The sequence below is a fragment of the Melitaea cinxia genome, chromosome 20 (genome assembly GCF_905220565.1).
Source record: "Melitaea cinxia chromosome 20, ilMelCinx1.1, whole genome shotgun sequence".
Classification (NCBI taxonomy): Eukaryota; Metazoa; Arthropoda; class Insecta; order Lepidoptera; family Nymphalidae; genus Melitaea; species Melitaea cinxia.
In genome coordinates, this window is record NC_059413.1 from 8293936 (window position 1) to 8313219 (window position 19284).

At 30.6% G+C, this 19284-nt stretch overlaps 1 non-coding gene across 1 annotated transcript; it reads right to left on the bottom strand.

The window, feature by feature from the left end:
* Window positions 1-12956: 12956 nt before the first annotated feature.
* Trnat-agu lies at window positions 12957-13030 on the bottom strand. Its single transcript has one exon. It is a non-coding gene; the product is annotated as a tRNA-Thr (tRNA).
* Between the last annotated feature and the right edge of the window lie 6254 nt (window positions 13031-19284).

Consider the following 19284-nt stretch of genomic DNA (forward strand, 5'->3'; position numbering starts at 1 on the left):
CAAAGCACAGAAAAAAATATTTAAAACTAAAGAATAAAACCAAAGGTTTATATTACAGAGTAAAACGTGATATTATACATATATTTTGTAAAGTTGTTATCTACGTTATAAAGACTAAGCAAAGATGAATGGCAAATAAAGTACAATAACTGTCTCTAAATGCCCCACTGTTGGACAAAAGAATCTTACCCTATTGACAAGACTACTCAGCATTCAGAAGGTTATGATGATTACTCGGTAACATTTTTTAAAATTTTACTGCTAAACCATACATTATAAGTAATTGTTTTATTAACAAAATTACAGGAGAAATTAAGTAATTTTAAATTAAAAAAAAAATGATCTTTTTAACCGACTTCAAAAAAGGAGGAGGTTACTCAATTCGACGGTATATATATTTTTTTTATGTATGTTCGTGGATAACTTTGTCTTCTATGAACCGATTTTGATAATTCTTTTTTTGTTAGAAAAGAAATATCCTAGATGAGGTACCATGATAAGGAAACCAGGATCTGATGATGGGACCTCAGAGAAATCGAGCGAATCCCTCAAAAACTCGCATAACTTTTTACTGGGTATACCGATTTTGATCCTTTTTAATTTAATCGAAAGCCGATGTTTATCATGTGGTCATATTAAAATTTCAATGAGATCTGCTTACAACTTTTGGAGTAATCTTTGATAATGCGTACTTACTTGACTATTTTTTCGTCTATCTACGTTGTATTACCTGTCATTGTAATTAAAGTTGGTTTTTTTCGTTTACGAGCAAACACAATTATTTTAATTATTAAAAAGTTTCGAAAAAGTGTATTATATAAAAAATATTTAAATTAATGTAGGTAACATTGTATTACTTGTCGATGTAATTGAAGTCGGTTTTTTTTTTCGTTTGCCAGCAAACACAATTATTTTTTAATTTTGAATATCTGTAATGTATAAACTAAAACCAACCAGACCTATTTTAAAAACTCTTTCACCGAGAAAATGCTACGTAATTATTGAGTGACGTGGGTAATATTGCAACACGAGAAAATAAAACATCCAAAAATAATGTAATGTGTCGCGAGCGAAGCCATGATGAAAAGCTAATCTGGTTATATAGACACTGTCAGGGAAATTAATATAAAGCGACAATTTCAAATATAACATTAACAACCAATTACCGAAACCGGGTCCGCGTGAGACGAGTATTGATCCATCAATGTAGTTCCCGAGATCGAACCGATTGCCCGATCTTCATCTCAGATTTATCGAACACTGTACTTGTTATAATAATTATATGGAGTGTTTTAAAAGGCTGATTAAATTTAAATATTAATATAACTACTGTATTTTAAACCAATTTCGATTAACGAAATTATTATAATATAATATTATTAATTTATAAATCATCTTTGAATAACTTTCGTTATGTTATTTACTTAAATATCATATACATTTCCACTGTTTTGCTACTATTTAGATAACATTTTAGACGAATTAACTCTATTCTTTGCCCTTATGTCAGGGCTTCTTTGGTGTTTGTAATACGCAAACATGAATAATTCTTGATTTCTTTTTGTACTTCTGTGCCTCGTTATTAATCGTCATAAGTAAGTTGAAAGAAATTCCCAAAATAATGACAGTAAATTTTTAATTTTAGTATATTCTCATGGTGTTAATAATAGTAAATCGGAGCGGTTTTCGTTTGTTAATAAGAAAAAGCCATTAATTTGTCGTCACAAACTTCACATTTATGATATAAGTGGTAGGAACGTACAGATATATCATCCTGTATACATCCCAGCGCTAGATCTCAATAGTCGATAGTGTCTATTTGATAGATAATCTCGGTAATCGAACAGCATCCGATGGACCTCACTGGGGCATTAATTTATAACCAACAAGCCATTAACGTACGAGTTTAGAAGAAAACTTTTAAACAATAACATTACACAATCTTAAAAATATTTGAAAATAATAGTTAAAATTTACTTCAGTTTTAAGTTATTGGTTTTACTTTAAATCGACGAAGCTAAGAGAGTGGTAATTCCTTCCAGTGCCTATCCTTTTATTTGGTTCCGGTGTTATTACTTTACGTCAATTCCCTGTAAAAATAAGTTCCTGACTCAAACAAAATAACAATATGAGTACACGCACCACACTTAACAACTACTAAAGGGCCAAGAATTCTGGATCGAGGTTTTAGAAACACAGTTTGTACAAACTCAAAAATCGTCTTCTCTCTGTTAAGACAGACGCCCGGAGATAGCGAAACTACAAGCTCCTTTTTCAAAATCAAATATAGGCAGTTAGCTTCAAAAGCAATTTTTGATCATAATTTTACAAATTAAAATTACATTCATTTTCAATAAATTAATAATATAAATATTACCGACTAATGTAGATTCTGCAGAGAAGAATCGGCAAGAAACTCAAATCAATATTAATTTGTGTTAAGTGTAGGACCATGACAAAGTCACTATAGACGCAATATTTGATAACAATTCTAAATAAATTGCTTCGATTTATTTAAATTAATTAATAACCTTTTCATGGAAAATATAAAGTGTAAAATTGAAAATAATTAAAAAAAATGAAAATGAAACGTTTTCGTTCGTTTTAAATAAAGTATATTAATAAAAAAAGAAAGCAAAGCACAAATCCTTATGGCATGTATAAAAAAATATCGATTAAAAAAACAAACCGAATTCCAAGCAATCGACTAATCATAATAATATTGATATTAAAGTTCCGATTCGATACCATAATGAGACATATTGATAAATGAATTGAATTCCAACACTGGCCTTCACCGGACGCTTAAAAAAATATTTTAAAAAAATGTTGCTACTGGCAGGCAAAACTATTAATCACTATCTTTGGACATCGACAAAATTATTCTTCTCCTTATAAAAACTCTATGGTCTTTGACGTAAGGTAGAAATTCGCTTACTTGACTTTATTTTCGTATTTTTATAATTTTTAAGGTAAACTTCCTTTACCCATTGATAAAGGTTTTATAACAATAAGTCATCGACGAATGGAGATTTTTAAAGTTTTTATTTTATTTTATATTTTAACACCTTAGAATTGACATGACTAGGATACACTTTTTGAATGTACTATTACATAACAAACTGAATTATTATTTTGACTATCCGAAGTTCAATTTCTGTAAATTTTTGAATAATCTAAAAACAAAAACAATACAGAATTGAATGATTTTCACAGGAAAAGCATTTGCGTCACAGTTAGTATATTAGAATAGAATAGAATATGCTTTATTGCACACCACTCAGAAAAGATTATGTAATAACACTTATTTGCACAGAAGCGATCTCTTCCAAACAACCTTTAGAAATAGGAAAATATGTATTGAAAGGTAGGTGCAGCAGTTTAATTATGTGTATAATTTGTAAATAAAACTTACATATATGAACTACATACTATAAACATACCTACCTATACTACCTAAATACCTATATTGTCTAAAACAAAAAAAAAAAACAGTTTTTTACTTTAGAAATGTTACAAACTTTTGGGAATATCAGCGGCCGCACACTGAGCACGCTTGTCCGTGAGTAAAAACAAACATAACTAAAAATATATATAAAATTATAAAGTAAAGCCTTACTAAAAAGTCTTCTGCCCTACAGCTGAACTTTAAAAGACAGTTGGCACTGCAATTATTCCTATACCTAATTACTATAATTGTATTTAATAGCAATAAATGAAATTATTCTATGATTACATGAGTAATAATTAGATGAGCAATAACAATTAGTAAGTAGTCATTATTGCAATAAAAATATTATTATCAAACAATGAATCTGTGCACATAATAATCTAAATTAAAGTTACGATCGATAAATGTTGGTTTTACTTATTATTTTTTTCTCCCGGGACTTTAATCGTTGATTGTCTTTTGTCCTGGGACTTTTTATTCTTTATTTTTGTATTTGCTTAAAAGAAACATTAAAAAAAATATTTCAACTTTTTTTAAACTTCAAATAGTTATTACTAGAGCAAGAACAACAAACCGATACCGATTACTTAACAAAACGTTCCAAAGTAACAAAACGACTTACTACAAAAATTCATGAAGACAAAAAACAACACGCAAACACGTACTGAGTGACAATAACAAACCAATTCCGAAAATTGAGCTAAACTTAACTAAAGCCTCATTAACAAAAATCATAACTACAGTACATAAGGATAAATATAATTTTTGAAACCTAGAATTGCCAAAGAAATTGGAACTTCAATTTGAAGCCAGAGTGAGATTTATCAAAATGGTTGCATAATTAAGAATCACCATATTAATATAGAGTTATTTTCGTATTAAAAGAACTTGTCACAATACAGCTCCCGCCCACGCGCCGTGCGAAAGCGTTAACCCACAATAAATTATATCGAAATAACAATATTTGATCGGCTGGAGCTCTAAATTGTTACATTTGAAATAAATATTATTACATTAAATTTTTTCCTACGGTTGTAACTCGTATTTTTTTTCTATTCCTTCGTATTTCCTCGGTAACGGTCCTCGTAACGGTCGCATTTCAAGCAATCTATCGTTAATAGTAAGTGTTTAGTTTATTATAACAAATAGAAAACGTAGATATCATCGTCAAGCTTAAAGCCTAACTATCAAAAAAACTGTGGTAATAACAGCGTCAAAGATCGACAGCATTTTAACACTCGTGATATTCCTGGTGCATCGTATGTCCTAGAAAATAGAGTGTGAAGTGTTTATTATTTATTTATTATAAAACATTCTCATTTTTTTTTTTCGTAAACGTTAACCCAATGTTAGTAATAACAATAATACTCTTTGTTGAAGAACATAGCATGTTACCAATATTGCTAAAAATAATTCGAACATGACAGTAAAGCAACATTTTATGTCCACATAACAGAATGGAATGAATGAATGGATGTATGTATGAATGTATGAAATATGACCGAGTCAAAGGCCGCATAGCGCTTCGGAAGGATTACGTCGGCGATCGGCAGCCGCTGAAAGGTTAGATCGAACCTAATTATTATTTATGATTTAAAAGGATCACTAAGTAAATAAGAGTTAAGGAAATATAAACAGAATTTTCTGTATAAATATTTGAAATGTACATAATTTTATATACTTACTGGTAAAACAAAGATTAACTTTGACTCAGTGTTCCCAATAACTGGTTATGTATTGATACATTAGTTTTTGGAACGAAGGTCCTTATGGGTGTTGCGGACGGGTACCCTAGCCGACAAACAGCGTAAGATTTTATTGTAATTATAATCATGTATGATGGCTATACAGTGCCTAATGTATAGCCTACATGATGACTGTCATTATTATAGCAGTTTGCTATTATTATTATATCATTCAATAATAATTATTATATATATTTTTTAAAAATCATTGTAAATAGAATAAAGGTCTGAAGATAATTTTGTAAAGCAGTTTTTATTTTATTTTTATCGATAAAAAAATCATAATAAAAAATGTATATCCGAATAATTATTTTCTTTAGCTCTTTCTGAACCTGGAATAGACTTGAAATTTTAAAATAAGGAAGTTCGTTCCTATCTGGTGTACCACGACACCACAGGTTTTTTTATTTGTTTATAAGTACTTTTTTGATATTATTAAAATAAAAACATATTCCAACTTCATCTATTTAAAAATTATAAATAAGATTGAAATTAAACCTTATGATTATCGTCATCATCTATAATCAAAGAAATATATTAACATATAAATTAATACCTTTACCACGTAACAGTACTTGTAACGAACGCGTGGGCGTTAGTGTCGATGGGTTTCGATATATGCCCCATTGAATTACGGCGTTTGACACTAACAGATGCGACACAAACATATGTATATGACATTGATTACACTATGAGATATAACGATTTGTAAACCCATTTTAATACGGAACGAAACCATATCTGGATTATAACTAGCAAAAACTTGTTTCTCTAATTACTTAACGTGTTTTGTTACAAAATTTATTTTACAATGTTTTCAAAATTAATTTGATTTGATTTCTAGTGGTACTTAAATAAATTTCCATAAACGCCAACAATAGCTGTTTTCTTACAAATTTGGTACTTTTGTCAAAGAAACTACTTATTTGCAAATCACAGTGACAGCAACGTAAGACTCGTCTCCTTGAGAAAACTTTTAAGCTATTTCTATAGAGAGCAAGGTAGCCAAAGCCGCTGAGGATGCGCTATGTTGACAGGAAGGGTAGGATTGGAATCACACCTTTGATATATATTGTAATCGCTTACCATCAGACGATCCGAACAGTGATATAATATTACCTACTAGCACCGCCAACTATTAAGTATATTTTGTTTTGAATTCGTAACTTTCTTTCATAAATAGAAATGTGAAAAATTCCTTTAAACATAAGTTAACTGTGAAAGTTGCCTATGACAAGTTATTTATTTGAAAACTAGTCAAAAAAACTACTAGTAGCTTGAGTAAAACATTTGGCTACATTTAAAATAAAATTACAAATAAATATACCTTAGTTTTAAATATTTATAAGGTTTATAATTAAAAACAATTGTATCAGAAATAATATTATTTCCACGCTGCGATGACGTTGCACATAAATCAATCAAATTTACCACAGTTCACTGCGGACGAATTCAATAAAAGTATAAAATTAAACATTTAATTAATTGAATTTTACCTTGTGGTTTTAATGTACATGAAATGTTTTTTTTAATATAATTATAATATATTGTATTAATACAAGGTTATAATAATATTGAAATTGGATTTTGAAAAAGAAAAACGTCCTTTTTTAAGCCAACATTTTGTGTATATCGTAAGAATAGATTAATAACAAATATATAATAAAATACCTCTTGCTATAATATTTTTTCACATATTTTTTTTAATACGAGTAAAACAAAATATAACAAAATTATTATTTTTTTGTGTATAAACTATATATATGTCGCCCTACTTTTACTCACTAGCTCCTTAGTTAATAACAGAAAGCATATTTTAATTAAACACATGAAAATAAAAACAAAAGATAAAAATAGCATCTCAGATTGTTAGGAATAATGATCTCAAGCTATACAGTTTTTGAATCCAATTACGGCGAAGAAAGCTAAAGACAATAGAAAGAAAATCATTATATGGACAAATAAGATCTTTAATTGTCGCAGCTTCATCGCGAGATCAAAGGGTGACATTAAATATCATGATATGTTGTCCATTAGCGCTATAAATAACTAATATGATGAGGCAAATATGATATGACATACTGAAATTACTACGCGTTTTCGAACGAATATAACTAAGTCGATAACGTTTAAGATCTTTTAAGTCAAAAAATGTTTTAACAATTTCTTTTTGCACTATTAATAAACTATATTTAACGCCTTATTATAATAATTTTCTCAAGCTTTTTGTTTAACAATTGATATTCTTGCGTATTAATTCAAGACAACGCAATTGACATAACACGTTATATACGTGTTGAAATTATAAAATTTAGATTAAAAAGTGACTTTTCTACGTGACATTGACGAAATCGAACGAACCTGAAGAAGAAGAAGAAGAAGTAAAAAGTGACTTCATAACTTTGTGAATCCTATGAAAATAGTTATTTCATACTACAGTGTGTATGTTTCCGATTCTTGTTTTTTATTTATTTATTTATTTATTCGATTTTTAAAATTAAAATGGAGTAAATGTTCAATTCTTTGTATTCTTTGTATTGTAATTAATATTATTTATATTTTTATTTTTGTATTTTAGGTATGTTTTCCGTAGTAAGGCCCATAATTAAGCATACATACAAAGGTAATAATTTGTTCAAGATACTATTACTTACGTTTAAACATAAATAATTTTTGTATGTTAAGATGTATTAATTTTGCATCTGCTTTCATATATTTGTCGGAAAATATTTCCCTTTATTAAACAAGGAAAATAATGTTACTCCCAGTTTCGTTACTTGCTCGGTATTATAATAAATATCTATAAGAAAGGGTATGTAAATCATAAGAATAGTGCATTTAAACAAATAACTATTCAGCGATAGTATATTAAAATGGAGGATATTAGGTGGGTAGGGTTACTCGTATGAAAATAAGTTTCTGTATCCCTTGGTCAGGTCATAATTTTTTCTTAAATTTCCTCTTGCTTTGTAGATTTTGTTTGGAATTAAATTTTGGAATATTTCAGAAACCTTAAATTATTTGAAAACATCAATTTTGATCGATCATTCGTAAAACAGGATAATCTCTTTCTGGTCAACTGGTTACGCATAAATTGTTCATTGTAATATCGTTCTCGGTGGTAAAAGACAGCACCGTGACAAAACCTGCATGTTACTGAAAAATATTTTGAGACATATACATGCATAATATGATTTCATATTTGTGGCTAGGACAATTTTAATTGATTCATCATATGTGACATCCAACTGCTGGACCTACTTACTATACCTTTTTCTCCATATAGGAGAAAGATCGAAGCTTCATTCACCACGATTTGCCACAGTTATATTCACTACTAGTAACGGTCGCTATCGTATGTATATGATAACAACCGGAACTGACAGCTTTTCGTGCTCTTCGATACACGGTTGGAAACCTATATCCACCCCGAACGGGAATCGAACACGCCAACGCCAGTGTTTAGGCGCCTACATGGCATACGCACTAAACTTTTAACTGAGGTAGGGCACAGCAGGAATTTCCTGCTCAAAATATGGAGCAGCCCGACTGGGGTAGTACCTCGACCTTACAGAAGATCACAGCAAAATAATACTGTTTTCAAGCAGTATTGTGTTCCTGTTGGTGAGTAAGGTGACCAGAGCTCCTGGGGGGATCGGGGATAGGGTCGGCAACGCGCTTGCGATGCTTCTGGTTTTGCAGGCGTCTATAAGCTACGGTAATCGCTTACCATCAGGTGAGCCGTACGCTTGTTTGTTGACCTAGTGACATAAAAAAAAAAAAAAACGCACTGTTATTGGATACATTTTGTTCAATAGCGAACGTAGTCACGGGTATGAATAGTTTATAATATTAGTACGACGTACATATGCGTTTCCAATAGGCCTTCTCGAGGGTAACCTTAGACAATGATAAACCAAGTGCGTCTTATCCGAGGAGAATCTGTACGTGAGCACTGCCCGATGAAACTTACGTTACTGGAACTTAACTAAATTACCAGTTGCATCTTGATAGGGTTTTCTGCTTATTATGAATGGAAAGAACTTAAAATATCATAAGCTTGTATGTCAAAAATATTTATTTTATGCAGGAAGCGAACTGCAAATACGTATTAAGTAAACCCTGTGTACTCATCATCATTAGTGAGAGATGTTACTCGTACAATCTATTTTGCCTTCCTATCTATTTGATAAGTTTCGGTATATCATTAGAGTGGTGAGAAAACTTCCATTTAAAACAAAAATAACTTATTTAATGCCCGCTCGAAAATAATATTATTTTTATTTATTTATTTGAAAAGCATGCAAAAGCGTCGAGTTTTTTTTTTGTCATCATAAACACATCTTTACCCTCATCTCTTGTTAATCCTCTACTGAAGCTAGTAAAGTCGTCGAGCTGCATAACAGTTTAGGCTCCTGATACAAAAAAAAAAAAATTAAGAAAAAAAATGATAAAATGTTTTTAATCACGCTAGCTTGCAATTCAGAATTTACTCTTTTGCGACTTTTATACTTAAAGTAACCTATCATTTCTAATACTGCATTAAGATTTTCGGAGATTTGTACTGATTTAGGCTGTGATAGTATTGAGAAGAGTTGCATTTAGGGAAATCTCTGATCCATCTTGACAACCTAACTCAGAATTTTCATATGAAGGTCATCATCACTTACATATACTGGAGTACATCGGTTGGAGATAGTTTTGAAGTTATAATTATTTTGGCTCGTTAGGGAAAAACTATGAGAGTAAGTTTGTATGATGCGCGCACAACGTCACAAAAAACCGACACCCTGAAGTTAGCTAGTCAACGCAGAAGAAGCTAGCAACGTGTAGTAGAAAGCCAATGAAGAATAACATCTTACGTGCGTACATAAGTACACACTCTTTTTTATTTCTGTGTTTTCATTAAATTCGCCTTTTGTTCCAACTGCTTTACTCCATATTGCTGTTTAAATAAAATATTCAAATAAGTAAATACTCGTACATATTCTCAGAGTAAAAGAAACACGATATATGTTCAATAAATCACATACAATCCATAGTGAATATCATAATAATTCTTAAGTCCGATTGTAAAGTCATGGCCACAATAACAATAAGTTAGTGCGACATCATAATATGGAGTTCGTTCCCCTGCGTCTTAATTTGTAAGGAGCGATGCGAGGCTTTATAAATAATGTTAAAACAATGAACACTGTGGGAGCGTGTGACCGAGACTTTAGAATATTTTAAACATGCACCTATGTAAATGTAAAAATGTGTATTTACTTATTTTACTTCGAATCCTCGAATAAATCAAAACCCTAAGAAGTTAGACATGTTTATAACTATAATATAATATATAGACAGAACATTATAAAAAGTGTATATTTTACAAAACTTAGAAGTTTTCATAATGAATTAATGCCTAGATTCATTTATGTGTTTACAAAACAGATTTGAAGCAGTTTTATGACATGTTTGTACAGAAGACCTAAATAAATATGATTTTTAACGTTCCAGATAAGACTTCAAGAGGTGTATTTACAGGATACTCACTTATCTCTGAGTTAAGTTAATTAAAAAATCAAAAAATTGTCAGCTAATTTTCGGTTCATAAAAGAAAACATATTGTAAAAACACATATTTTAACTCTACGTCTTTTTAACTCTACATTCAGCGGCGACTTTGACATTTACAGAAAAATCCAAAATCATAAAGCACACACGACCACGCCGTATCGGATTGCAATTGCTTCTTGAATGCTAAACATTTGCTATCTTGGTCGCGCATTTCGATAACTCGAAGAATTTTAACCCTTACGTTTACACACTAAAGTCTAATTCCTCCTGAAATATTTAGAAGATCACAGAATTATCGGCAAAATCATAACTTCGAATATATAAATAAATTATATTTTATACTTATTATTTTATAAAGCACTTTTTATAACAGCCTTAATAAGTAAATTTGATTTTTTTTTTTTTTGAAAAATAGAATTAATTAAATTAAAATGTAATAATAACTTTCATAAATAAATTTATCACATTTGTACAAGTATATTATTATGTTATAAAATGCGGTTCCATACTTAAAAAAACCAAAATCACAAACACCTGTTACAATTGTAGGTAACACAATAAACTGTAGATTTAAAAATATATACTAAGAAAAAATAAACAAACAATTCACAAATTGTGCCTCTTTCTATTTCGATTTAACAAATAATCCATTAGGAATTCGTTAAATAACTTATTTAAGTCATCTAAATTAATACTGTTTACCTTTAGTAACGAGTTGAAAGCAAATATGCAACTCGACGCATGTTGCGAGATATAATATCTCGAGATATGACATGAGATACATGAGATAAGTCGATGTTTATATCTGCGTCTAGAATTGTCTTTTTATTTTAGACAAGATTAAAATATTTTTTAAAATGTCAAGCAATGTTTTTTAACTTAAACTAGACATGAGCGATTTTACACGTATATGTGGTCACTGCTTTATTCTCAGAAGTCACAGCGGGATCTTTAACGGCCTATAATTTATGTCAGTACTATGATGGTACGTTGTAGCAATTGACACAGAAAGTAGCTTATGTGGTAGCTTTAATAGTAGGTTCAATTGCCGAATATAACATATATTTTTATGGGACATGGTGTTCGTCGTGACGTTTTCGTTTGTCATTTTGATTTGAGAAAACTAAGAAAATAACAGCTTTAACATATCTATAGAGACAAATTTCTTAGTATTTCATAGATTCAACGTGCGGTTGCCCGGTCCCCGTCCCGGGTGGCAGAGGGAGAAACTCAGAGCAGTTCCCAGGACTTGCAACCTAGGTGTAGGTTTAAGGAGATCCACTTTGAGATGCGCATCAACGCTCACCTTCACTGCTCGAGTTGCCCTCCCTGCGTAGCCAAATTTGGCAAGAACCTGTTAGTGTAGCCTTAGAAACTCGTTCTAAAATAGAACTTATTGCAGTTCTTGGCAGGCCAAGGTCTATGAGAAAATTATAGAAAGATTTTGTTGGTATACCTCTCACTCCTACTTCTACCGTGTATAAATTAACCACAGCCAAGTTTTGTTAAGTACATTTGTTAAACCGTAATATTTATTTAATTTTATTATGTGGTTTTTAGGAATGTTGGTTTCCTACGGTATAGTAAGCTGAAATACGCAAACAAAGTTAATTGGAATTAGTAAAAGACTCAATGACGATATTGATTATTTGTGTATCCTCAGTTTTATACAATCTAAGAATAAATAAATAATCAAAACCAAAAACAAAATTTACTTTATTCAAAAGCGTTTTTATGTAGTCATTTTAAAAATTACAATTATATTTGCTTAGTGAATTAATTTTACTTAAAGTGAAGCTAGCAACAATTCGGACTGTAGATTCTACAAAGAATAATTGGCAAGTAACTCTGCAGGAAAAAGCTTTTTAAAGAAAGAAACTGTCAATCTAAGAACGAACGTTATTAATGGACATGTGTACATGCGTGACGTTTTCTGGAAATCTTTAATAACTATAATACACATATTAATAATTATAATTACGTATTTTTCTGGATTTAAATACTTTGCAGGGTTCTAAGCTATGTGGATAACAATTTTAATGAGTATGTGGTTGACCCGCGAGAGTGCCTCAAAAAAAAACTCACACTCACAATAGTCAAATAGTAAAAAGAAATAAAAATAAAATGTTCATGAAAAAGATTAATATAAAATAATAAAGTAAGTTTCGGTGCTATAATCAAAAATTAAAATTCATAGCTAGGCCCCGGTGAGATTCGAACTCACGATCTCCTGTTTACTAGACAGGCGCTTTAACCAACTAAGCCACGGCGCCCATGTAAGTTATCCTGAATATTGTTAACAGTTTATAATTCGAGTGCATAAAAAGCCTTAGAGCCAACAGCCTGTAGTTTCCAAAACTCATTCTATTAACGAAAATAATTTTATTACGGCAGGTTATGCATATTTTTATCATGGTCTGTGCTAGTCATGACTTTTCGATTTATTCCTCAAGAAATGATTATAGACCAGTGGTATGATAAAAAATATGGGGTGGAAATTGTGTGAAGCATGAGCGCTGACCTGCCCTTAGAGTTATATTTTACCGCACAACCTTTTCTTGTGACAAAGAAATAATAATTAAAATGAGAATTAGACTCTAGTCTCTTTTCAGAGCTGACACGTTCTTTTTATTTTGCTAAATTAAATGTTGTAACCCTTTTTTTACTTTATTGTGTGTATTTTCCAACTCCCGACACGTTTTCATACTAATTGGGATCGTTGAGTGAAAAACATTTGCTTTTATTATTTATTTACAAAAAAAAAAACATCTATTAACATATCAACGGTTTCTATTGTGTCATCAGACATGTCGGGGACGGTTCCTTATCGAAGCTATATCGAGGTTTTTTTTCTCTCTCAAGATTATGTTACTATAACACCACGAGCGAATTGAATCATAATAGTCTTATCCACGTTCAACCGTCAACCTAAAAAATTAAATTCTAAATTTAATTATTCAAATGTTAATTTTTATTACATACTTAATACGTAAATATAATTACATAAAAATAAAAAAATGAAAGTATTGAAATAAAAATAACTTCAGCTATCTAAGAAAGTATAATGAAATAATCCAAAAATTGAGCGAATTTTTATTTTATTTTTTATTTTTTTGAAATTTAAAGTCAATTCATAAATCCAATACAGCAATTATAATCGATATTGTCTTTATTAAGGAATTCCCAAAAAAAGTACTTCTGCCGCAGTTAATAGTAATCCTGGTTTCTGCTCCAAGGTTGTGAGCTCGATTCATACTCCGAGTATTGATATAATATGTAATAATTAAATGTGTATTGTTTACGTAGATGTTGATTAAAATAGTGTGTTAGTCGACTATTGTAGTGTGAGAAGTCCAAGTCCTTACCAACTTTACAAAACAAATCTATTAAAAAATTAATTGCCGAAATATATACGAACTCTGAACTACTTCACCGAATCGAATAATTCTTTTAATCTTATTTTTGTTACAACAGTATACGTAGTCAGGACAAAGTTTTCTATAAAGGAAAAAAAATCGAAATATTCCCGAAAAAAATTATGACGGTACGAAGTTCGCTCGATCAGTTAGTTTTTAACATTAATTTTTAATAATTTTAGTTCCATTTTTGAATGAGTAGGAAACAACCTCAATCCGCATCCGACGCCATAACTCCTATACTCATGTCTTACTTCGCTCGGCTCCCGATTTCGGATTATGTTACCGCCTAACGTATGTCCATTTGATAGTTACATAAAATATATAAACTTACTAAAATATGATTTATTGTGGTATCTTTTTGTGTCACGATGTACATTAACGATAAACTCCCAAACTACTGAACCAATTTTTATCAAATTTTGTAAGCATCTGTAATAACTGTAAACCGGTAGGTGACGTTACTATCGGTATGAGATAGGGTAGCTTTTATCTCAATCGGACTCAGTAGGTGGCACTGCTATCGGTATGTAAGCAATCAAATTCAGTAGCTGTTTTCCGTGTAGGACAACATCTGCTGGGTCCGCTAGTATATAAATATATTTAAATATTGACTGTAATACCATATTTCATTTCATATTTGTAGTTTCTCATGACACAAACATCATTCATATTTCAAATATTTTTTAAGTAAACTAATTCATAGGAACATTTTAATTTTTACTAATCTTGTAAAAAATCAGTCGTGAGTTTGATTGTTTTATTTTAGATTCTTATTCTATTATTCTATTATTCTAATGAAATATTTTAATATTAAATTAAGTTGCCCGAAAACACACCCATTTTGAAAAAAAAACACAATTTTTTTTTTTTTAATATTCGTCGTTCATTACCGCTGCCATAGTTGCTAGTTACTCGTAGTTGCAGTCATTCATAGTTGTTAGGACAAACGCTCTTGTGTAGTTATGTAAATATTCTCCTTAACATCGGTAATAACGAGTTAGTTTCCAAGCAGATATTTGTATTTGTACTTTTTTTTTTTTTTTTTGATGTATCTGACTTAGATCCTATATTGTTTATGTGATGTGGGTATCGCTATCGTATCTTGGAGAGCACGTAAAGCCATCTTGATTATTACCATTGTCATTTGATAGTGGTGAAGATGTTTAGTAGCGACATCCACCAACTCGTAGTTGAGAAGTGTAGTGGATTAAGCTTCAACCTATTTAATACTTTAAGTTACTTGCAGAGTATCGAAGGTTTGAAAATTATCTGTGGCTGTTTCAGTCTTTTTATTCAATAAAATGCTATCTGACATATTGGAATAATGACATGTGATAGCCGAGATAAAGATATATATATATATATATATATATATATATATATATATATATATATATATATATATATATATATATATATATATATATAAGTTACTACTATTTATTACCAATATCTTTTTGCGTTTTTTTCTTTTAATACAAATTGAAAAACACAAAATAAATAAAGACAAGAGAGCTAATTACATCTTTCTCATAGCACTGAACCGGCTCGGTCACGATCCCATAACTCATGGGGAAGCAGAGAACGCGACTACCTTAAAATATTATGTCACAAATGACCAGAACTTCTTTGAAAAGATAAACTTTTTGACCAATTATGGGACATGAGCGGCGTTTCCAAAAATCGTATATATGCTTTTTTATCTCGGATCAAACTTTAGTTGACGTGTCTGATGCAATCTGTGCGATTAACCACGTTACAGGTTCATCTCTAAGAAAAATATTCGTCTTGCAACAGTTCCTTATGACAAGATAATAAGATTGAAAATAGTCTGTAGCAAAATTTTCCTAATTGTCAATTTATCGTGGATACACGTAAAATTGTTAGTCACGAATGAGATGGTACTTTGACTGTTTACAATTTTATATTATAAGTTGACACGCCATTTTGGTTTCAATAGTTTTTTTAATACTTTTTGAGATCGTGCCGCATATTTTATTTCTTTATAACTTTAACAATGGCTTCTGTTTGCTTTAATTGTTTGTTGCCTATCTAAAGTTTTATTCGTTTTGGTGACACTACACATTTTATACTTAATTATTTACAGGAAATGTTTGATACTAACATTCAATGATCTTTACATTAATATGAACCGTATTTGTCTAAGACTTAAAAGATATTGCAATGAAAAAAGTTTGTTTTCTATTTGATTATATTAAGTTAAAAAAATAGTTCTGGGTGAGACTCCTGCTCATGACAAACACATTCAAAATCCATATTTATGTTCATAAAGATTAAAAGTGTATCTTTATTTATAATGCGGTCTAACTACGTTTTCAGCCTGTAATATCCCACTACTGGGCATAGGCCTCTTTCCCCATGTAGGAGAAGGATCAGAGCTTAATCCACCACGCTGCTCCAATGCGGGTTGGCGGATATATTCCCTACTGTGAGTAACGATCGCTATCTAACTACTATTATGTCAAAAATTCATCTCGCTTCAGTCTGTAATATCCCACTAATGGGCACAGGCCTCTTTTCCCATGTAGGAGAAGGATCAGAGCTTAATCCACCACGCTGCTCCAATGCGGGTTGGCGGATATGTTCTCTACTATGAGTAACGATCGCTATCAGGTCTACATGATAACAACCAGGTCCGACGGCTTAACGTGCTCCCCGAGACACGGTAGGGAGGCCCACAAGAACTGCACAACTTTCAAACTGAATTATGTGCTAAACACTAATAAAAAAAAGACTAATTACAATGAAACTATGAAACAACCCCTCCATTTCTCTCCATGCCTAATTTATTTCATTCATTATCCCGCTATCGGTCGGCTTTTTAAGTTCCAGGATGGTAGTGGAACTATGTTATTACCCCACGGGAACCCACGGGAAGAGAGTGGTGGCTATATTCTTTACTGCCGTAACCACATTAACATTATTAATTAAGCAGTAACATTATTAATTTTTTTATATTCAAGAAATATGTTTTCAGTGTTTTGGATGTAAATACTAGCTTATACGCTCTAGCAAAAGGCTCCAACCCCGATTATTGATTCAACTCATTTAACTATAACCAGCTTCAATTATAATTCTATTCATTAAATTGTAATATTTTCTTTTCTCTTCACGAAAAAAAAAACAATAAACAATAAAAACAACTTTTTAATAATTCCCCTTGTGTCCGTTCCGATCAAAGTGAAAAATTATGAAACCTTTCAAATTAAAAAAATAAAAATAAAATAACAGCAACACAAAGCGAATCCCCGGAATTCCTTTGGTTTGTGTCGAATTTTTTCTTAGGGCATCTCCAACCCTTTCACAGGGGGGAAGGTGATACATATCTACTTAGATATTAATAAAAATAATAGTAAAAGAGTTCGATGCGATTTAAGTAGGTAATTTCAATTCAGGCAGCAAGTAACCTTTAGTAACCGACTGTTAAAAGTAGTTTACAATCCAATTATTTATCTGCCTTTTCATATAAGTTAGTTAATACCTAAGGCTATGTTAATGTTAATATTACAATTATTTATTTTAATGATTTTTAAAGACGAATTGTGAATCTTAAAGCTACACGCTAATTCGCCTCTTTCTTTCAACATCTAGAAATAAAAATGGGTTCTTATGATTAATCATCTTATAAAAACACTTCGTAAATGCACAGATTATATTAATATTATTTAAAAAAATATTCCTTTTTTTCTTCTATAAGAAATCTGTATAACGTAAATTTTGCTATTAAGTATTAAAATTAAGTAAACAGCGTGATTCAATTAATTTTTCATTTAAGCAAAACAAAAATTTATAGGTCGCAGTCGGTCGTAAATGCATAATTAAATATTTTCTCACATAAAGTAAGTAGTCTTTAAATTAAAAAAGTACTAATGTTTCGACAATTCATAATAATAATAACAGTTTGCCACCGCCTCCCGGTCTACACAGCGTCGATTCGTGTGTTAATTGTTTGTCCTTCATTATTTCATCTTCAATTGCCCTTTTGTTTCCATTCTTTTCATTCGTTCTCCAGTCTTTCTTCCAGCAAACGATCTCGTTCATTTTTCAGTCTTTTCAATGGCCCACCGAATTATTTCCTTCGTCATCATTAACTTGCTGGATTTGTTTTTTTTGTTTTTTTTTAGGTCCCCGTCATTCATTCTTTTGGGTGGAAATTTGGAGACTCAATGGCTATTATATTTGGCTATGTTTCAATAAAGTTTTCAGAGAGTTAATAAGCAATTTTAAATTCCCTCGTATGCTTGTAGAATAGAAAGTCGCTCCTTTTTTTAACAGCTCGTAATAAAGTAAAATTGAACTTGAATATACCTATATAGGACACACATATAGAAACTTTATACATTATTATGTAAGAAGTGTATATATAGCCTTTTATTCTGGCACATAAACTGATACACATTCAATTTTTTTTTATTTAATTTACTTTAAAAAAAATATTCGATGAAACTATTGAGTAATCTTTAGTACAAGTAACAAGCTGACCCAGCGAACTTGACGCAGCCGTTATTTTTTTCCGTAAATATAAATAAATAAATATCTTATATCATACACACACGGTCGTCTGTTCCTATGGTAAGCAACTTTATGCTTGTGTTATAGGTAATGGCCGGCTGATATAGCTAAATACTTTTTTTGAGAAATTTACATAGAAATATCACATATATAAATAGTTAAATAGAAATATTACACCCAGACTCAGGCGGGAATCGAACCCGCAGCCCGCGGAGCAGAAAAACAGGGCCACTACAAACTGCGGCAACGAGCTAGTCGAACATACATGTATTATGTTGTTTTTTTATTAAATTATCTTCCATACAAACTTTTTTCTAACAGTAAGAAAACATAACATATAAAAATATACAAATCGTGTACATACATTTCATCGATTCATTTTAATATTAGGATTATAATTCTTAACTTATATATAAGTTAGATAGATAGATATATCAAAGCACCAAAACCAAAACAAAAGCACAGTAATCGACTAGTCAAATATTATTTTGTATGTATTTTTATTTAGGAACTGACGATGATGACTGTTATTCATTTAAACACCCACTCTGACAGCGCGGTAAGTAGCTCCGTAG